General features: G+C 45.2%; 1 protein-coding gene across 2 annotated transcripts in view; it reads left to right on the forward strand.

The window, feature by feature from the left end:
* Positions 1-22,997, forward strand: part of DNAAF5 (dynein axonemal assembly factor 5) — a 195,813-nt gene that overhangs the window by 128,564 nt on the left and 44,252 nt on the right. The gene's annotated exons all lie outside the window — the stretch shown is intronic.

The raw sequence follows: 22,997 nt of genomic DNA on the forward strand, positions 1-22,997 counted from the left end.
ACATTGGGAACCTCCATGCTAAACTTGTTTTACTGGTTGTAACTCTTAAATATTTTCATTTACCTAACTATTATGTTTAAAATACCTGATATTTTAATACAGCCTCTTGCTGCCATAGACTTTAGCTCTTCCACCAAAAGAACTGGTTTGCGTCTTTACAACAGTGGGTATGCTGACATAGTATAGATGTCTTCATGCTGACAGTTTATATATATTTCAGTGTGTCTTTTTCAGAGTGTTTTACTGAGTCTGGTGAAGATCTTTGCATCAATCATTTCAAGCTTTGCTTGCTCTTAGACCTCCGTACAGCCGCAATATTCAAGCTCTGCGTGGCGTTTTAGAGTGTGCTCATCAGTGATTAAGCTGTATCTGCCAAGTACTGCAGTTCCAACATTTACTTCATGAAAAATCATTTTTCATGTCTGCCTTGTAAAACTGTGAATGCTAAAACATAGAAATGTTTGGAAGCGGATGGCACCTGCCCGCATCCGCCAAGGCTGCTGGATCATCAACACAGTAAAACTACCTTTAAATGACGGGCAATCATTTGATTTGAGCATCATGAATAAATCCCAGTTTCTCTTTTAAGGGTATTTTCAGATAAGAATGGTTTGTATTGCCTTATTGGCATGATATCAAACTCAAATCAAATAACTTCAATTCAAATAAAAGTAAGATGCAACACTAAAAAGTGCAGGTGAAACACATAATTAAAAATGAATTATGAAACTTCCAACTGCAAAAAGATGTTTTTGATTCACAAAACTGTCAATGGAGATGTTTTACCCTCTTGAATTGGGTTTGACATACATGGTAATTCAGCTATGTCTTTCAGGATACAACTTAGAAGGGTACCAAGAGCAGGTGCAGGTACCTGTATTACAATGCAGATATTGTGGGATCACACAGTTATTTATCTGGAGAATTGTAATGCAAAACTGCTGTTAAGAGAAAGAGGTCTACTGAGGGTTGGAGACTTTGGTGATCCATGGAAACATGGAACATCTTATGTGTAAGACTCTCCATATAATTGGTCTTATCTCCGTGCAAGTCAGACATATTAGATTTGTCAAAGCCACCTTGTTTATATACAGGTCTTCCCTACCCAACATGGCCACCATGTGCATTCACTCCCTATTTTGGGAGACAGGTGGTGATGACAGCATAAGAGGCGAGGGTTCCATTCAGTCTGTGCCTTGTCATGCTGAATTGACAATTCATCACCACCTTGTCATGAAGTTCTTTGCGCTGGGATCCTCAGATCTCATGCGGCCCGAGCACCACAGCCTGCACCGTGGTGTTGCCCTGCTGAATATAGGCCGGTCCATCTGCCTGCACGAAGACACCTATTTTTTTTCCAGTGAGAAAGGAATGTCACCTCCTAAAACGAGCATTTAGTCCTATTGGGGAATGTTGCAAATAAATGTCTATGACCAGTTCCCATGAGGTGTACCTTTGGTGCTTATGTTCTTCTAACGACGCTAAGCCAGTGACAACTGCGCCCAGATGCACCCTAAAGTCAATTGGGAGCATGAAACAAAGCTCTACATGGTGAAACACCAGAAGAAAAAAGTCCCTGAGCTTAAGGATATCCCTTATGTCGTAATACAGCCAGCCTAAGATGTTTGTGGGAGGCAGTATCCGACCTAAAGACTGACCTTACAATCTAGTTAAAACTATGTTTTTTCACTAAATGGTGGCTAAACGTCAGTTTGGAAACTCTGTATAAAATATAGTAGAATCATGCAACATTTAAAAACACTCTAATATGCACCAGCAATTAAAATCATCAGTTTATTTCTAAAAATTAATGACATATTCAAGCTTCACAATACATGATAATACAACAAAATACAAATAAAAAAACAAAAGTCGACGCGGCGTTTCGGTGTCTTGTGTAGATAGGTACACCTTCTTCAGGACGGTTTTTTAAAATCACTAAAAAGAAAATGCCACAATTAAAATTCACTTCTAACAGAGTCCTGATGTGTACTGACGTTAGAATTTTATCAAAAGTGGATAGGACACTTGTAACCACTTATACCGAGAGAAGTATTGAAAAACCCTCATAAACGTTGTGTATAACGAGAAGCGGTATATCTTATTCTCCGCCCCACACAGACGTTATGGCAACAATCATTGGGTTTTACAATTAGTATCTTTGCCAGCCTCACACGAGGCGATCTCTGGTTTTTTCGTGGCAGTCTCCAGAGAAAAATTTTAGTCACCCCACTGAAAGTGCGCAATATGGATAAAATAGTTTCCAGACGATTTGGGTACTCTTTATTCGAATCGCTGGACCACTAGGTTAAAAATATCGGTATGCTCTCAGGAAATTTAAGAGTCCATAGCATATATCAATAGGACTGAAAAAACGTCAACATGTTTCTGCTCTCTTGGCCCGTGGGTCTAAGAGCATTCGTCAGGACAAATAAACACACACTTAACACAATTTAAAACTACTATCACTATTTGTGATGTAGATGGGTCGATTTTAACATAAAAGTCTTACCCATTGAGGTTCTTAGGAGTCACCTCTAAGTTGGGTGAACTTGGAATGAACGTCTTGTGCTGACTCTGCCTCCTGCCCAGGAGGCAGAGTCAGCACAAGACGCGGAACACGCTTCCGTCGCGGCCTGGGACAATTGTCCATACCTCCTGAGGGAACCTTGTACAATCATTCTAAGGTTCATTCCAAGTTCACCCAACTTAGAGGTGACTCCTAAGAACCTCAATGGGTAAGACTATTATGTTAAAATCGACCCATCTACATCACAAATAGTGATAGTAGTTTTAAATTGTGTTAAGTGTGTGTTTATTTGTCCTGACGAATGCTCTTAGACCCACGGGCCAAGAGAGCAGAAACATGTTGACGTTTTTTCAGTCCTATTGATATATGCTATGGACTCTTAAATTTCCTGAGAGCATACCGATATTTTTAACCTAGTGGTCCAGCGATTCGAATAAAGAGTACCCAAATCGTCTGGAAACTATTTTATCCATATTGCGCACTTTCAGTGGGGTGACTCAAATTTTTCTCTGGAGACTGCCACGAAAAAAACAGAGATCGCCTCGGGTGAGGCTGGCAAAGATACTAATTGTAAAACCCAATGATTGTTGCCATAACGTCTGTGTGGGGCGGAGAATAAGATATACCGCTTCTCGTTATACACAACGTTTATGAGGGTTTTTCAATACTTCTCTCGGTATAAGTGGTTACAAGTGTCCTATCCACTTTTGATAAAATTCTACCTAGTTCTGGGGAACAGATAGGACAGCCATTCCTCTTCCCTCACATTGATAAACGTGTACTGACGTTAGCAATTACAAATTAACTATATTTTCCTATGAGATCACATTTTCCAATGATTATCACATACAAATGTTGAGGTTTACACCAATCACAAATTATACCCAATAATCGTCCCTGATTTCTTATGAGACCCACTTGCAACAGAATGATCATCATTTTTTTACATTCATTTGGCCCATGATTTATTGCCTAATTCACATATATAATTAATAGCTGTTACATTTGAGCAAAACAATATCGCAACATACCTCGAAATTTGAGGAATTCGAGGTGATAAATGATACCTTGATGATACGGCTTCTTATTCTTTTAGCAGCGTATCTTGCATTTTTGGCAATGGATTTTGTAAAAATTTTCCACCTAAAGAATACGTTTCATGCCACAGTTTACTCAAAACTCTTATTTACATATATTCCATATGTCTATTTTAAGTCTCTATGTATCAAGGATTCCTACCTGAATCCAAATATTCCGTTAATTGGATGATTCTCTGTACCAGGGGTGACCACCGTATGGATAATAAGGTCAGATACAGATTTGCTAGAAATAGACAGAAATACGTGATATTTTGTTTAGCCTATTACACATTTGTATAATAAACATGAGTCTTTTGTTAAAGTCAAAACCTCAGTACCTTTTTTAGGTCTCGGCTAAACGCGCGGAAGCGCGTCTCCGCCGAGATCTTTTGTTCGCGACTGTGCTTCCCAGGAGACAGTTTCGGCCACGCGCATCCTTGGAGCCGATTTGAAACTGGAACGCGCGCTGTGGCCAGGCGCTGTCTCCTGGGAAGCTCAAGCACCACACACGCATGCGCATACACACACACAAGCGCCCATGCACGCACGCACATACATACATACAGAGACACCCCCCCCTGACACATACACACACACGCGCAGACACACAAGTGCACCGAGGCCCTCCCTCCCCCACCGTCACCGTTGCACACATACATACACACATGAGCATACACGCACACACACACACACACACACAAGTGCACCAAGCTCCCCCAGCCTTTTGGAACTTACCTGGCCAATGTCTGGGACTCTGCTCTCAGGACGCGGCGCCCAACCTCCTGCTGGCGCGGCCCCGGGGCTCCACACCGCTCACAGGTGCCCCGGGCACGAGACGCATTTGACTCCGCCTGCCTCCTCTTCCGGTCTGGACGTGGGGGCGGCCGCGGCGGGATTCCACCCGACCATGCTACGCCACTGCTTGTTGAAAGATGTGACGCAGAGATAGGTCATTGTTTTGCTAGAGAATGAATATCGAGTTTGAGACCTCTCGCCCCCACTCTCAAAAATCGCGCAGAGAGATAGGGTGACTAGATTTTTAAAACAAAAGAACATTTCACAATATAAATAGCACTGCAACTACCGAGGGGCACTGACTTAATTAAAGGCGCTCGATCACCAGCATAGACAACATGTAGACCGTAAGTAAGGCAATACGCACAGTGTCATTGGTGGCATCTAAATTCCTCTGTGATAAGGGCTGCTAACTAATATTTACACCGGATCAGGTGAAAACTTCCCTCCCTCTGTGTTTGAAAATGCCTTCTGGGTTTTGTAGTTTCAGACACGCAAACATTTAAAAAAAAAAAAGAAAGAAGGAGATTCTGTAAATAAAACCGGAGAATGCATTTCCCCGATTGACTTCCATTTAAGCAGAGGCAATTTTAGGTGGAAGACATCGCAAATAAAGCCATGTTTTGCTTTAGAAATCGAGTGACTGCCGCCTAAATTGGGTCAATTGACATGTATGCTTGTGCTTTAATTGAGTTTTTAGCACACTTGAAATCAAAGATTTGTAGGCGGAAAGTTCAGGCATGGAATCACTGCACGTAATTACATGGAGTGAGGTGGTCATTCTACTCTGGGAACCAGCCAGGCATTCACTAAGTTTGAAGAAATTAGTCAAAGAAAGAGGTGGGAAACTGGAGATTTTCCAGTAAATCCGCGATGGCCGGTCACCTCACAGAAAGAGTGACAAAAGCTCTTGCTTAAATCGGAGGCTAACATGTTTTTGTTTTCGTAAAGATTAAGATAAACAAGGGAACATAACGTACAGCATGCTTTAAAATGCATTTGTAAAAGTGGCTTTTACTGCGCGGTTTTCATGACGTGTGCTGGACAGAAAAGCAGTGACAGACAACTGGAAAATGCTTGCAAAGTGTTTTTAAACAAGGCAGTAAAAGCAAGAGGGATCCGCCGCGGGTTTAAAGAGTCCATCTGGCTGTCATCGACTTCAAGGCCCCCTCCGCCTCCAGAGAGAGTCGCACTGACTCTTGCGGGGAATAGCCTTCCCTGGTGATGGACACAGTCCATGGCAAAGTGGCTCATGGCAGGGAGCACATGGGCCCGAGTAGCAAAGCTACAATTAATCAATGTGTTGTGTTTAGTGCTGCATGCTGGAGCGGCCAGATACCAAGTGCTAACCAATTACAGCGGACTTAAGCGAGACAGGGGAAGTAAGTGGCCAGATCAAGAATAGATCACACAGGCTGTCAGTGGCATTTGGGACTGAAGCTCGGGAATGCTTCTCTCCACTTCCAAAGCCAGAGCCAAGAGGTAACTCGCCCTCTCCCTTCTCTGCCCGGAGCAGCGCCCAGCTGACAGGACAGGGACTACAGAAGACTTCTGCCCCGGGCAGGACAGACTAGGCCCGCAGGTATTGGCATTCTTTCTGAAAGGTCTAACATTCCTCATAAATCCTTCTTCATTCCTCGCTGGACCTTTGACCTGCACATTTTTTTTTTAATCGCGTTTTATGTCTTTTCCTCCACTGTGTCGTTTCTGTGTGAAACATGGAGACTTCCTTATTCTCTGGATGACAGGCCTCATGCTGCCGAGTTTTCCTACGATTTTAATGCTAGCATTATTCATCTCAGAAACACAAATGGAAATGTCAAATAAAAGGCTTTCAGTGCCTTAACGCCAAATGCCAAAGTGGCCCACACAGCAGCATGTAGGAAACATGTTTCAGGTTTGCACTGAGAACTCCCAAGAGGCAGGGGTGACTGCAAAGGAAGAAGGAATGTGCTGGCCGCGGAGCCTATTGCTGTATTTTTTCTCGCTCATATAAATCATTAAGTTGCAAATTGTAGTTTGATTGCAAAACTTCCTGAAGTGAAAGATGTGTGCTCGTTTAGTAGATCTGAGCTAAATTCACAAAAAAATGTAAATTAAAGATATGCATGCATAAACCTGTTTCCCGATTGGCCGCACTCACACATTGCAATTTATAAAGCATGTATTTTTGGTGTGTCGTCAAATCATTGTGCTGCCAAGGGATTCACTTTTCATTCAACCGCGCTGGGCATACTGGTGCTCGTAGTTTTTCCCCCCTGTTATTTTTTTATGAGTTTACAAGTCCAAACAAACAAAATGCTGGCTCTTAAAATTCAAGGACTGTCTGAAGGTGTCATGCACCTCTGACAACCTTAACAACCCCTCCAGTCACCTCTGTCCTTTCTGTGCCCTCTGCCAACCTTAACACCCCCCTCCTCTCGCGTGTGTGGGTGGCACTGTGTGTGTGTGTGGGTGGCTGTGTGTGTGTGTGTGCGTGGCTCTGCGTGTGTGTGGGTGGCTCTGTGTGTGTGTGGGTGGCTCTGTGTGTGTGTGGGTGGCTCTGCATGTGTGTGGGTGGCTCAGCATGTGTGTGGGTGGCTCTGCGTGTGTGTGGGTGGCTCTGCGTGTGTGTGGGTGGCTCTGCGTGTGTGTGTGTGTGGGTGGCTCTGCGTGTGTGTGGGTGCCTCTGCGTGTGTGTGGGTGGCTCTGTGTGTGTGGGGGTGGCTCTGTGTGTGTGGCTCTGCGTGTGTGGCTCTGTGTGTGGGGGGGTGGCTCTGTGTGGGGGTGGCTCTGTGTGTGTGGGGAAGCTGTGTGTGTGTGGGGGTGACTCTGTGTGTGTGTGTGTGTGTGGCTCTGTGTGTGTGTGGCTCTGTGTGTGTGGCTCTGTGTGTGTTTGGGGGTCGCTGTGTGTGTGTGTGTGTGGGGGGGTCTGTGTGTGTGGGTGGCTCTGTGTCTGTGTGGGTGGCTTTGTGTGTGTGGCTCTGTGTGTGTGTGAGTGGCTCGATGTGAATGACTGTGTGGGTGGCTCTCTGTGTGTGTGTGGGTGGCTTTGTGTGTGTGCTCTCTGTCCGAGTGTAAATGCAATAGGTCTCACATTTGCGAGCGATTAAGCTATTGGCATTGTAAATGACAATCCCATTTATTTATGTTTTAAAAACAAAAACATAAATAAAAATGTCATGAGCAATGCCAATAGCTCTAACTTTAACTTTAACAATGCCGAGACCATTGCATTGTAAATGCTTGTAATAAAAAGCTAGATACAATCCCATCTTGGAGTCATTTGTAGGAGGAGGCTTATGGCTGTTGTGCCGATAAGGGATGGAAGGGTTTTGGTACTTGCTTCCTTCTTCCGTTTTTGTATTATGTACGTATTCTGCATTTAGGTCTAATTGGAAAATTACCCCGTGTTAGTATCGGTATATAACAACCTTATATTTCAAACGCTTTTTTTATACACTTTTATTGTGACTTTCGACCCTTAGATATAGGTCATCTATACCGTTGTTTTGCAAAGCCTTATATATATACTTTTACTACGGCTTCACGAGTATTATGTCAAATTATTTGTCTCCATTTCTTGCTAGTTTGGTATTATCATTCTTCATTAAGACCGCAAATATACTCTTTCGTTTGTTTCGAATTTTAGCCCCTTGAGATATGGCACCATAATGTACCAATTTTCTCTTTACTTAGGCGGACAATACCTCATCGTTAGGTGACCCGCAGAGTGAGTACTATAAGTAAATGTTAATCACAACTCACTTGGTAGTTAGCCTTCTTAAGAATTAACTCTCCTTAGGTGTACTTAGAGCAGCATTCAGCTTATTATGACAAACATTCTGCAAGCTCGAAGGATCATTACTTCAACAGTTCCCCCGAATTTGACCCTTATACCGTATTTAGAGTATTAAAAGTTTACCCGTAAACAGTTTGTTTTAACGCAGCACGATTACTACAGCGGCTCTATTACTACAGCGGCTCTCGCGATTCTAATCCACGTACCTTCTTAAAAAACAGCGGCCTCCCTGTCACCGGGTCCTGGTACAGCTTTTTGATGTATCGGCTGTTTTCTAATTCTGCCGTTTATATCCCGCCATTTAGTGAAAAAACATAGTTTTAACTAGATTGTAAGGTCAGTCTTTAGGTCGGATACTGCCTCCCACAAACATCTTCGGCTGGCTGTATTACGACATGAGGGATATCCTTAAGCTCAGGGACTTTTTTTCTTTTAACCCTGTCTACCCTGTCCCATATTGGTTCAGAGGGTACCTCCCTCCTTGTGTTTTGGTTTTGAAACACCAGAAGACTCAGCATTGATCTAGCTCCACATCAAATTGAAAGCGAGGACCTATTCCCGCTCTCAATCCTGAAGTCGTTCCAGAGGCAGAGTTTTCTCACTGGTGAAGTCTTTGAGTAAGTCGAAAGAGAAACATCGGGAGGCCAAGTGGGACTCCATTCCTTTCCACTTTCCTTGTTCTCTGGAGAAGGAGCAAGTGTTTTACCATGACTCAGGGTCTCGCTCCTACTTAGACAAGATGATTCCATCCAGGAATCCACCTGTGACGTTGTAGAAGGTGGAGCCCTTTTGAGAGGCAATGTTGTGCATCTTTGTCATGCTTCCTGGTCCCTCAGGCACGTCTCCAGGTCCTAAAGCTCAGCAGAGTCTTCCAGTCAGGTCACCACTGGCAGATTTGCCCTAAGCACTGTCTGGGTCCCTTGACCCCACTTCAGGTTCAGTGCCAGTGTCGGGGCCTGTGCCAAATTCTGCACCAGTTCCACAAGCATTGATGCTGGCACAAATGGCACTGGAAGACAATACGCAACCCATCATGGTGTTCGACTTGGAGCCAGCACTGTCTCGACTCGGCAGAGACCAAGTACTGATCTTTATTGTATTGCAGCTTCTATTGAATCTGTCTGACTCAGGCATGATTCCACCGCTGCACATTCGCGCATTATACCAACTTTATGTCTTGACTCTGACCTTAGCCAGCATTATGGAGATGATAGTGATGCAGATGGGGAAGATTTTGCATCAGTATGTGGTGGTGAAAACTGGTACATGAACCCACAGGATGCAAGTGGCCTGGACACCACACCCGATACTGGGTTGTTCCCCACCCACTGGCCACCATCAGAGGAAAGACCTTCATTTATTACCGTGACCAGCATGGCTGCCGAGGTCCATGACCGCCACCTCCCCACTATGGAGGTTAAGACAAACTTATTAATAGAGGTCCTACATGCTGGCCAGACTCCGACGAACCTCCTTCGCCATTCAATGAAGCCTTCACTGACTCAAAGCCAGGCACTGGGGCTAAACCATGTTCTGGTCCCCTAGTCATCCAATAGGTCACCAGCCATAGACCTGGTCCAGGAGAGCCAGACTTCCTAACACAGCATCCATTAGCTGAAAGACTGGTGGTATAGGCAAACATCAATAGAATGAACGCTAACACCTTTCCAACCACGACTCGGGACAGTCAAAATGAGCAAACCCATTTAGAAAATGTATTTTCTCCTCAGCCAGTCTCTGCTTGAGGTTGGTCAACGCAATATGTTTGCTAGGTCACAAAACCCACACACTATAGGGCACAGAAGTGTGAATCTTACCTTTAGTCCCAGGGGACTTACGAGCTTCTTTCGCCCGAACCGTTTAAGATGGTCTGGATGTGGCCAAATTGGTCAGCTGCTTGCGCCTGAACACCACAGACCCTCTGGGTAGAGCTATGGGAACCGGTGTGGGACTTCTGTGACACATCAGGATGAGGTCCACTGGCTTCTCAAAACACGTCCAGGCGTCCTTGATGGGCATGCCTTTTGACTACTCCTGTCTGTTTGGTGAGAGGACAGATTTGGCCTTGTAGCATTTTAAGGAGAGCCAGGTCAGGGCATGCTTCTTGGGCCTTTTCTGGGATATGGCAGGACCTTAGCATATCATCAATGTTGCGCCCCGCCGCCTGCTCCACAGGCATCCCAGACCTTTTGAGGTCCTGAATGTAGGCCCAGTAAACAATGACCTTACCAATAGGGTAGGGCTCCTTTCAGTCTTCTATGGCTTCAGCCACAACCTCCAAGCCATTTTGGTGCGCCCTTACTGGTGTCCACCCATTCTGTAGGGGAGGATCTGACGGTTCCTGTAGCGGTGACAACAAATTACATCCAAAAAATGGGTCCTGCAGATTGTTCAGCGGGGCTACATTCTACCATTCCTTTTCTACCCACTGCATTTGCCACCTGTATCAGACCACTTCTATGTCTGTTTTATGTCGGGAAGTGCAGGCTGTGTTAGTTATTGCAGCCATAGAGATGGTACTGGTCTCGGAACTAGGTAGTGGGTGTTAATTCTGGCACTTTCTTGTGTCAAAGAAGGACTGAGGCCTCTGTCCTATTCTAGATCTGGCCCCTCTCACTGCCTTCCTGCAAAGGACCAATTCAAAATACTCACCTTGGCTCAGTTCTCTGTGCCCGATATCCCAAAGACTGCATGGTAGCACTGAGCCTGCAAGACGCTAATTTTCACATCTCATCCTGCAGGCCTACAGACAATACCTGCAATTCAAAGTGGTCCAAGAGCACTGTCAGTTTGCCAAGCTTCCTTTCAGGTTCACCCGTGCCTCATTGGTGTTCACAAAGGTGATAGCAGTGGGTGCTGCCTCTGGAGCTGGCTGGCTGAATCATCAAGGAATTTTCCTGGTGGTACACCACATGGTGGGATCTTTAAATGCCAGAGCAGACAAACCCACCCGCAGCGCCTACAGGTGTTGTGTAGCGTTTTAGGATCCAAGCGTAATTTACCGATTCATGCCCTTATATAGGTAAAATTCACATTGCCCTTATATAGGCATACAAATCATGCCCATGTTTAGACATAACCCATCCAGTCAAAATACAGGCATGGCTACTTCCACTAGTTCCAAAAAGCCACAACGATTTCTTGGAAAACTCAGCTTCAGCAGTCAGGGACATCCCCTTGCTTGAATATTGATTTGTCCTAGAAATCATGGAGTTTTCAAAGAACTACCATTCCCTTGGGGTTCTTTGGTGATGTTATTATGTCCGACTTTACGTCAAACTAGTCTTCACTGAAGCAAATGCAGTGTTGCATGTGTTTCACTTCTACAAAGTAGAGGATAATCCAACGGAATACACTCCTTTCGAGGATGTGGAAATTCAATTAACATACCAAGAGCATGCGCTTTGGTTTAAAGGCGCCCTACAACATCAAAATCACATTACCAGGCTCGGTCCACTAGGTAGACCAGAAGCAACATGGCCGGTTTTAGCCAGCTATACACCACACCCTGCCATTGAAGAAATGACAGGTGCAGAACTATTAGTTCAACTAAAACAATTAATCAAAATACATAGACAATTGGTTCAATATGTCATGCGGACTCTAAGGGCCCGATTCACAGAATGAACTTAAGACTCAATCCTAAACTTACTACTGTTTTGGTATTCACAGATTGCACTTACTACTTTTGGTATTCACAGAATGAACTTACTACTTTTGGAATGAACAGAATGCACTTACTACTTTTGGTATTCACAGAATGAACTTACTACTTTTGGAATGAACAGAATGCACTTACTACTTTTGGTATTCACAGAATTAACTTAATCATTTCGGTATTCACAGAAGTTAGGTACCTTTCTGCTCTTTCCGCCTTCTTACGGCTGCCTGATCAGCATCCTTATTCAAGTCCCCCATTGTAAATAGGTTTCTGAAGGGCATCACACACATGTTCCCTCCTGTTCCCTTCGTGATGCCCCAGTGGGACTTGAATCTTGTACTTACTTACCTAATGTGTGCTCCCTTTGAGCCGCTCCATAACTGTCCCCTCCGTCTTCTTACTCTGAAGACTGCTTACCTGGTTGCCATCACCTCTGCCAGGAGAGTGAGTGAGCTCCAGGCTCTTTCCTCTACTCCTCCTTTCCTCTCTGTTCATCCGGACAAGGTTGTGTTGCGGACAAGACCTTCCTTTCTGCCCAAGGTTGTCGCGGCCTTCCACATCGGGCAGTCCATTACCTTGCCCACCTTCTTTCCGCCTCCGCATCCCTCGAAAGAGGAAAAGAGGCTCCACCGTCTGGACCCAAAACGTGCGCTCTCTTATTAACTTGATCGCACACGCCAGTTCCGGGTGGATGACCAACTATTTGTTGGTTACGTGGGCGCGAAGAAGGGAAAGGCGGTACACAAGAGGACCATCTCGCGGTGGATCATCTTGTGTATTCAGGCATGTTACTCCATGGCCAAAAAGGAGCCCCCTGCTGGATTGCGGGCTCATTCCACTCGAGCCACGGCAACAACAACTGCCCTGCGCCGAGGAGTGCCCTTGCAGGACATTTGCCAGGCAGCTACGTGGGCCTCGCTGCACACGTTTGCAAGACACTACTGCCTGGACAGTCAAGTCCGGAGGGATGGCTTCTTTGGCCGTTCCGTCCTCCAGGACTTTCTGGTGTGATTATTGGTTCACAGACCCACCACCGGGGTTGGTATTGCTGGGGTATCTATTTTAAGGTAAGGAATCCATCACTAACGTGTCTCTTTCAGATGCACAAGTTACTACTTGTGTAACGATATATCTGTAAGAGACATTAGTTAGTGATGGATTCCTTTCTGACCCACCCACCCACCCATCCTCCCCGTTCTGCGAACCGATATCTAGGGTTAAGGTCATCCCCTTTCAGGGCCCTAGTTTCATGGCACCAGTGTTGGTTCTATCATGGCTCTGCGTATCTGGTGCGGAAAAGCTGTGTATCAGAACTGACGTCAGCGCGCATGGGCGGTGTCTAAGTACTCCGACGACGTCATTCCGGCGCTAACGACGCCGACGACGGACGCGGAGCCGCAGACGACGCCTACCGACGCGCTGGGGTATTGCTACGCAAAAATTTCCGGATCCAGTCTGACGCCTGGGGATATTCTAAGGTAAGGAATCTATCACTAACTAATGTCTCTTACAGATATATCGTTACACAAGTAGTAACTTGTGTATCAGTCATTGGTAAATTGCCTGCAAAAACGGAACACATTCCATTCTGGATAGCTCAGAAAATCACTCAAATCGAGACCGTATTTCCTGACAGTACTCCTCATGAGAAACACAGAATTTTGACAATCTGTTTACCAATGGGGATTGCACCACACTTGGAGGACTGTGACACTTGGGGTACAGTCTTTGCTGCAATCTACAAAAAAACACATGGTGTTCCGTCTATGGCGTCCTGAAACAGATTCAAAATGAATACGGGGCAGAGCCTGCTTTGAATCTGGGTATGAAATTACTGAAAGATTTCAAACAGGTCTCTGCTATGATATTAGCTAACACCTCACAGAAATCGGAAAGAAGAGGACAGTCAGAACACAAAGAAGAACGTGTGAAGTCCAAAGACGATCAACACGTTACAAAAAATTAGAAAACCCAATTCACCAAAAAGAAGGTAGTGGTCTAAAAATCAGACATGCCGAGGATCTTGAGAACACAACTCAAGAACAGGGAGTGGGCTCAGACAATGCTGGACAGCGCAGCAGGGAGTCGCCATAGCTCGCAAGATCTTGAAGGATCCTCTGGAGACATTGGACTTGAATGAGTACATTTAAGTTGAAACTACGATACCAGGGTTAGTGTACCCCATAAGTTATATGAAGTAACGCTCCGGATGGAGGGGGACATAACTAGGAAAATAAGAGCACTTTTTTGGGAGAGGTTCTCTAAGGGTTATGACATCCTTCTAGCTGAAAAAGACTGGCCCAACAAAATTTGTCAGGGAGTGCCCACATGGCGAAGACATCATTATGCCAGCCTTCTCGAATCATATTCCAATTCACTTAAAATACACTTATGCCAGAAAATGGGCTGTAGCCCAGGCTCCAGCATTATATAAAAATCATGTGGGATGGGATGAGGATTCTCCTCACCATAAAATCCAGTTAAAAACTCAACCAACTGCACAGTTGCAGTTTGACTATCTACTTGCCTGATGCAGCTCGCTACAGCAAGTGCCGAAGGAAGCCCACCCTCCAGCTGACGCACTGACAGAGAGGCTGCCTTTCTCTCGCTGAGAATCCAGCTTCAGTGTTTCCAAGCGCCCCTCGCGGGGTGTTGGGAAATCGAGTCTGAGTCAGCGATACCAGACCTCCTTCATTCTAAAACCAAGGTACGGAGCTGATTAGACCCTAAGAGAAATCTTGGATAGATTCTTGGCAAAGAAACTAAACCTATGCTACACCATACTTACTTCTTCCCTCGTACGAGACTTAGGTTAGGTACATTTGGGTAGGCGTATTTTAGAAGCACCAGTTGAGTACTTTTAGCTTTGTTATTTATGTATGTATTCTATGGCTTAGAAACCATACCATGCTTTTACAGTATTATTTTATAATACTCTTCTTGCTGTACGCATTATACTTTACAGCCAGTATTACGATTGTAGCAGTTCATTTTTTTTGCATGAGAAAGAAGACTGTTCAATAAATCCTTTTATTGAAAACGCCCGTCTCTATTTCTCTGCACCTCTGATGAAACGAAGCATGAACGATTGACTGAGTAAAATATCTATCTATTGTTTCCATGACTCTGAAGGTACGTTTTATCTTGGGGAAACAAAGTTGTCATGTTTATGTGGTTGTCAGAAACTAATCCCTTCTTGTGTATTCGAGAAAGTTTCTAGTGACCTCAGAGCTAGCTAGCACTCACAATTAAGTCTAATATAGTCAATAGAGACCTAGTCGACATAAGTCCTACGTCAAATCTATAGGATATGTTATTTCAATGCGCAGAGCCTATTGGTAATATAGGAACTACACTACACAGGGTCACGAATGACCATTAAATCCGAAGGTGGCATAGGGCAGCTTCTGACAGTGGAGACAACCCTGGCTTAATATCTTAGCTACTACATCAGTACTTTTGCTTACTGGAGTTCTCAAGAAGAATTTCTCAGCGATGCATTACATCTAGGGTGGAGCATGATACTACTGTATGCCTTCCCGCTGCTACCTCTCTTGCCCAGAGTTCTGAAGAATATCAGGAACCAGGCCCAAGTCATTCCAGTGGCTGTGGATTGGGCCAGGAGTGTGGTACCAGGAACGTCTGAACTTCAGCATCCATCTCCCGATCAGGCTGTCACTTTGGGAGGACCTCCGGTTGCAGCAGCAGGGCATGGTCTTGCACCCAAGCCTGCATAACCTAATCCTCCATGCATGGAGATTGAGCTGCAACAGTTGTTCTCCTTTATGTCATTTTGGCAGGTAGGTGTTCTTGAACTAAATTTGTGTATGCAGGGTGCTGGTACAAATTTGTATGTTGGTGCTATGCCCACCAGTTGGAATTGTTTTATGCTTTGGTTTTGGCCCAGAGTGGTCTTGCTCTAGGTATATTTAAAGGTTACTTGTCTGCCCTTTCTGCCTTTTTATGTTTACTGGACAATCCAACCTTATTTAAATCACCGGTGGGGATACACTTTCTAAAGTATTTAGAGCACTTTTCAACAGTAAACCTGTGCGATGCCACTGTGGGGCTTAAAACTTGTTCTCACGTTTCTAATTTGTCCCCCTTTTGAACCAATGAACAGTCATCCTTTGCACCTACTCACTCTAAAAATGGTCTTCCTTGTTTGTGATAACATACGCATGCCGGGTGAATGAGCTTCAGGCCCTTTGGGTCGAGCCTCCTGAGATCATCTTCTTTCCAAACAAAACTGGTGATAAAGGACTCGAGCTGCATGTCTACCGAAGGTGTTGATGCCTTTTCATGTTGGCCTGGTCATCAAACTTGGTCTTTATTTTCTCTGCCTCATCCATCGCAAGAGAAAGATGGACTCCATCATAGTTCGCGCTATATAAAACTTTATAAATAAATAAAAATTTAGACCCCAAGAGGCCACTCAGTGTTCACATCATTCACATGAAAGAATATTGGGTGGACAATTCGCTCTTAGTGGGGTTCTCCGGAGCGAATAAGGGCACGGTGGTGCAGAAAAGGGTCACCTCTTGATAGTTTAGATCCTTCTCTGCATTAAAATCTACTATGCATTGGCTACTAAGCAGCCTCCAGAAGGACTAAGGGCCTGACCCACCAGCGCCATGGCAGCGACCACTACCTAGCATGCTGAGTGCCTGTCATTCACTTTTGACATGCAGCCAAAGGGGGCATCGGTGCACACGTTAATAAAGCTCTTCTGCCTCGGCAGGTGTGTCAAGATGGCCCTTTTGCTCGCTCGGTCCTGCTGGACATTTTACTCTGAGCCATTCCACAGACTCACTATCTTGGGAGTTACTGCTTTGGTGTCTGTTCTCAAGTTGAGGAATTCACGGTTAAGAATTATCCATCAGAAGAGTAAGTTATGTGCCTTCAGTAACACTCTTTCTGATGATACATTTATCTAAATGTACATTCCTCACTGCCCTCCTACCTCCGGTTCAGTGGTATGGTCTCGTCCTTCTTAAAAAGTTCCCTATTTTCTTGTATAAAATAGTTAACACGCAAAAACCTGGATTTTTGAAAACATTTTTGCAGGTAGAGTTCCACCCTGGAAATGGTGGTTATTTTACACTGTTCAAAGGCAGGAGTAGATCTATTTTCAGCATTGGACTGGGAAAAAGCACCCTGAAAACTTAATGGGATGTCGAAAAATAGGCTTCTCTGTTGGACATGGGGACATTTTCTTGTGAGAAGCAAAAAAAGGTAGCAAGTGTCCAGACACTTTAGCATCGCATTTCCTTATACAGAAAAGTGAACCTGTACATCTATGTGGGTCATAGATATGCATAATCTTGTTTTATTTTTTTAAAAATGTAAAGTTTATTATGACTTTTCAAAGATAAGATTGACAGTGGTATAAATGATGCAAGCAACTGATAACGGGTATGGAATAAGCATTTTATCTGGACCAGTTATAAGAAACTGTCGCTGACACGGCACCCTCCCCACACCCTCTGACCCGAGCACTTTACTCCATCGGATCTGGAAAGCGACTGAACCCCTGGCTCTTCAGAGCCATCCCTGACCGTGTTACAGACTTGGTGGGAGGAAGACTTGGGTCACCCCATCACGCAGAGAGAATGGGCCCGGCCCCTATCCCTCCCCCACAAAACCTCCTGCAGCGCCAGTTTCCAATACATTCTGCACAACGTAGCTCATCACGTTTCCCTTCCCCAGAGCGGCTCAGCAACATTTTTGCAACCGCATCTTGTCCACGAGGTTTGGTCTTGCACACAGATATAAAATACATGTTCTGAGACTGCCCCAATGGCCGGGCTTTCTGGGACACTGTCTGCACTACCCTTGTGAGAGGCACCTGCCGCTAGGACCTAGAATGCCGACTACTGCAGCTCCAAGACTCATCGGACTATGACCAGATTCCTAGGTCTGACCCTTCTTATTTCCTGACATTCAATCTCGAGGAGTTGGAAGTCACCTAAATTGGGGGGCGGTTTAGGGTGACTAACTGTCATGGGTGCAAATTCAGGACGGTGAGTGTAAAAATTCAGGACAAAGGGTCAGAATTCATGACAAAAATTCAGGACAGGGGGTCAAAGTTCAGGACAAATCTTCGGGACAAAAGGTAGGTTTTACAGACACATCAAAGGAGGTCGCGCAATGGTATATAAGTAATCCCAATTATATCCAAACATATTCATTCATTTGCAAACCTATCCATTGTGTATCCTTCCAGCCATCATTTCACTCATCCATCCCTCCATCCACATTTTCACTCATCCATCCATCCACCTTTGCACCCTATCCATCCATCCACTCTTCCATCCATTTACTCTTTCACCCATCCAGCTATCTTTCGCTTACTCATCCATCCAGTCACTCATCCTTTCACCCATTCACCTTTTCAGTCATCCACCCATCCTCCCTTTCACTCTCCATTGACCCTTTAACTTAGTCATCCTTCCTTCCATCCATCCACCCATCCTTCTACTCATCCACTCATGAATCCATCCATTGACCCTATCACTCATCCATCGTTTCATCCATCGACCCATTCACTCACCGATCATCCACCCTTTCACTCATCCATCTGTCCTTTTGCCCATTATCCATCTATTCACCTTTTCAATCATCCATGAACAAATCCATCCATCCAGTCATCCATCCCTTCACTTACTCACTCGCCAACCTTTTCATATTAATTATGAGCTGAGCCTTCGTCTGCAGAGTTCCAGACAGAAGAGACCCATCAAAAATGTCACCCTTGCTGTAGATCCTAAAGCAAGGGGTTGGGTGGCGGAGGGTTCACTATGCCCTTGCACATAGGCAATCTGAAAAAGTGGAAGTTGTGCATGATGCACAGTGCCAGGATGTGAGGTGACTGTTACATGGTGTTTTCAGGGCTTTAAGCGGGATGAAAAAGGGGGGGGGGGGGCATCTCTCAAAAGGGGGTGTTCGATGTAATTAAGGGCGGGGCTTAAAACACCTAAGCGAAATCTGTTTTTAGCATAGTGTGCCACCGGACTGGTATTTTGCCTCTTCTGTCATTGTATGCAGATAAATAACAAGTAACGTTACACCTACAACAAGCCAGACGTATTGGCTTTGTCAGTGGTTGTTAGATGCATAAATTAAGAATGCAGCAACCATGGCTTCCTGAATATAATATTGAAACTGCACGTTTCTAGAATGATGAGCCTGAAAGAACTCTAGCCCGGACCCCTTCTTTTCAACTTGTTTCACCAGCTTCTTTGAATGAACTGGATTCTGTAGCAGCACTTGCGTGTTTGCACATTTCTTCCAAAATGTGCTGCCCTAGACCGATGCAGGATGAGGCCCACACCATGCAGTAACACTCCAGACGACCCATTGTCATTCTGTATGTGACAATCATCAGCCCCATACAGAATGACAATGGGCGAGTAGGGGCTGCTCTTGTACTCGAGGATGAGTGCAAAGCGGCCCCATCAGAGGGCAGAGGCTTCTCACAGGGGAGCAGTGCTGCTCCCTGTGATGGCCAAAATTACGGACAAAAGGTGTCCGTAAAAAGGATCCTCACGGACAACGGACGTGAGGTCCAATTTACGGACTGTCCATGAAATTTACGGACGGTTGGTCACCCTAGGGCGGTTACCACAGTGGCTTGCCGAAGTCCTCCGTTGGGCCAAAGCGGAATTAATGGCTCTATGGAACGAGGAAGCCAGAGGCAGGGCCGGACTGGGAACCCAAAGCAGCCCTGGCAATTTTGTTGAACTGACCCCCAACCCCGTAAGTGGGTGTGGGGGGGGCAGCATGAAGCACTACTGCTAAACAAAACCGGCCCCCAGCACTGCTGCTTTTCTTACTGGGGGCAGATATTGCAGCATTGCTTCAAACTGGCCCCCACCGCTTAAAAACCGGCCCCCACCCTTACAGCCAGGGGGCATTGCATCGCTGTTTATGGAGTGCTGCAAATATGACACCTTCACATCTACACATTTCCACGGTAATACTACACAACTTGAGATCTCCTTTTCGGCCTTTACTTATCAAATTATTTTGCAGTGGAGCAAAGTGCACAACCCCTGAGCCAATGGTCTGTTTCTGTCTTTATTTGCAGTCCTGTTTTTTAGGTTTGTGAGATGTGGCAGTCTAGTCCTATAGTAGTTGGTGCTGTATTGTAGCCGTCCAGCCAGGGGCGGCTCCTACACTAGGGCGGAGGAGCGTCGCCCCATGCTTTCTTGCAGTGCGAGAAACAGAAACATAAAATGGTAATAATTACTTCCCATTATTACCATTTTATGTTTAGTTGTGGATGGGTGAATGGGCGGGGCTGCTGTGCCAGCAAGAGAGGAATGGTGTACCCACTGCTTAGGGCTGAATGACTGTTTGGTCGGCCCTATGTAGGCAATGCAGCCTACATGGAGAACATGGCCTCCCCGTAAGCTACTGGCTGGGCGGCGTCCCCACCAATCACAACGCTGCTATTGCAGCGTTGTGATTGGCTTAGGGGAGGGGAGGGAGGCTGCCTGCTTCCTGTTCCTGGAGGCAGGAGAGCAGGCGAGCAGGCACCGAGAGAACGCAGGACCCGGCCAGCAGACAGGAAAGTTTTTTTTATTCATTATTAAATTAAACCCATCCCCCCCCCCCCCCCCCCCCCCCCCCCCCACGATTATTGCTGGCTGCGACTGTGTCCAGCCTCCGCGATCTGTACCTACTCTTAGGCATACTTCTGTCTTAGTGGCCTTCCATGTTTTTGGTTTTCAAAATATGGTCTCTCTGCGCCCTGGTAAGTGCATCTCTCTTTTTGTCTCACATCTATTACTCCATCTCAACCTTTAGCATTCAGTATTGTTTGGCATCATGTAATAAAATAAAAACGTTGTCCTGGACTGGGGTTCCTAAAGTTTGTCTTGTCCAGGGCCTAAAAATTCCTAAAATGACACTGCACCCTGGGAACAGTTCACGGTTAAAAAAGGTGGTGTCCTGCCGACACAGCGATTTGGCAATGATAGTGAATTTAGCAAACTCGCCGGTTGTGTTTGTATCTGGAGTTAATTGTACAGGCTTTGCAGTTCACATTTATAACCGCCTGGTGGCATTAGAGGCCTTCAGAAGCGCAGCGGTGACTTCAGCTCCTCTATTCTGTACTGTTTGTTCATATCGCTTTAAACAGCTTGCACAGAAACAAACACGAGTCAGGTTTCTATTTTTGAACCCGTGAAAGACGTTTATTTTCGGAGCTAATTTGTAGTGTTTAAATGATTTAGTTAAAAATACTCCCCAACAGTTGTCACAGGAGACTAGACGATCAGTTTCATGGCTACTGTTGTCATTTGTGCTTGATGTAAATCACTTGTGAAATATACTTTCGTTAGATTTTAGGGGCGGGTTGATATCTGGAGTTGTGGTGAATGAATGACATTCTACTATCCCATAATACGCATCTCCGATGTCAGCGCGAGGATGATGCACTGCGCTGTAAATACACACTTACCGAAGCCGCAATTCAATCGTGATATCTGCTATTCTTAGCATCAGATTGTTTTGGGAACATTTTACGGAATATCCATCTGCAGTGCGTAAATAATGATGCACAAAGAAGAAAGCTGGGCTGGACAGCCAGCTCGTGCTAGCCATGCCTTGTCGAGTTATTTATTTTAAAACACACATTACCCCAGTGAGGGTTTCTAAGCGCTAAATCAGAAACAGTGTTTGGTGTCACAAAGGGGATTTTCCTAACTGATCTATGGCACCCCACAAATGCCAATGGCGTTTGTTCTTAGAGGATGAGGCATGTTGTGCACGAGTGTTGGCTTCGGCTCCTTATGCTGTCTGAGGATTGCAGTGTGTGTGGCAAGATCTTAAAGTGAGCTCTTGTACTGTACTTTCCTGCTGTCAGTGTGGCGAGGGGGTGGCGGGCCAGACACGCCCTTCTCCTTGGTGTAGAACAGAAACTACGACCGGTTGCTCCCATGGCCCTGCCCAGCTGAAAGTACTGTGAATTCCAGCAAAAAGAATGGGACATTGAAAACCATCACTGAAGATGCAGAGTGCATTAAGACAAAAAACAGGAGTGGAAAGCAAATTGATTGCATCCACTGGTACTTAATCTAGACCGCATTCAAATGCATCTTTTATACTCTCTGTGCTTCTACAGACTGGGATCAGCCATCTGCAAATCAATCTTGGTCCTTCCCCAGTAGAACAGTCCAGCCCAAACTTCTAGGCCACAGGTCTCATCCATAAGGTGCAGCTCGTGTTGACTGTCGTATGGTTCCGACTAATTCAGTAAAACTATGCGTTTAGGTAGCATAAGCGTCAAAACTGTGGGGGACTGAGTCCACTCATAGCATCAGAATATGTTGACCTAGTTCCTAGCTAGCTCACAGTGTGCCATCTGGACCTCGAAACCTTATAAGGTACTGGATGGCGTCTGTAACCTCAGAACATGACCACCCTGATTTCCCCAAGGAAATCGCGGAAACAGATCTACCCTTTCGTTATTAACTAAGGCATGCCCAAAGGGAGACACAAGAAATACACAAATTAGTCTCTCCAATATTTATTGAAGCAATTGGATTGTTGTGTAAAATATGTGTGCTGTAATAATGAGTAGAATGAAGCAAAGCACAGTAACTAGCATTACAAGAATGATGGATAAGGTAACCATTGTGCACTTACATTGATTATACAAATACATATAATTGTACTCCTACCTAGCGCTACCTGTCCTAGGAAAAACCTAGGATGTGCAGTTCTGTCACAATACCTTGGAGTGGTCTAACTCCCCATTTACCTACGTGTGTGGGTCATCTGATAGACAGTTTTGGTGTAGAGTATGCTACCGTCCCTCTTGGGATAGTGATGGAATTCAGGTGAGTCATACCCCATTTTAACACTGAGATCTGCATTTCTTTTCTCACAGGGACCAGTGGCCACTGAGTGACACAAACACTGATAGTGCATCTGCACACGTTTTCACTGATTTTCTTTCTTTTGATTTCACACCTCTGAGAAATTTGAAAACACGCACTCTTTTTCTTTATGGTCAAGAAAGTTACTGATTATGACAACGTGGGCAAACTGGTGAGTACCAACCAGCAGCCCCCCTGGGTGATGCTGACATTAGGTACTTTCTGACCTTTCTCACTCTTTTTATTAATTTGGTCACAAATGTTT

This window comes from Lissotriton vulgaris, chromosome 10 (assembly GCF_964263255.1).
Source record: "Lissotriton vulgaris chromosome 10, aLisVul1.2, whole genome shotgun sequence".
NCBI classification, from domain to species: domain Eukaryota; kingdom Metazoa; phylum Chordata; class Amphibia; order Caudata; family Salamandridae; genus Lissotriton; species Lissotriton vulgaris.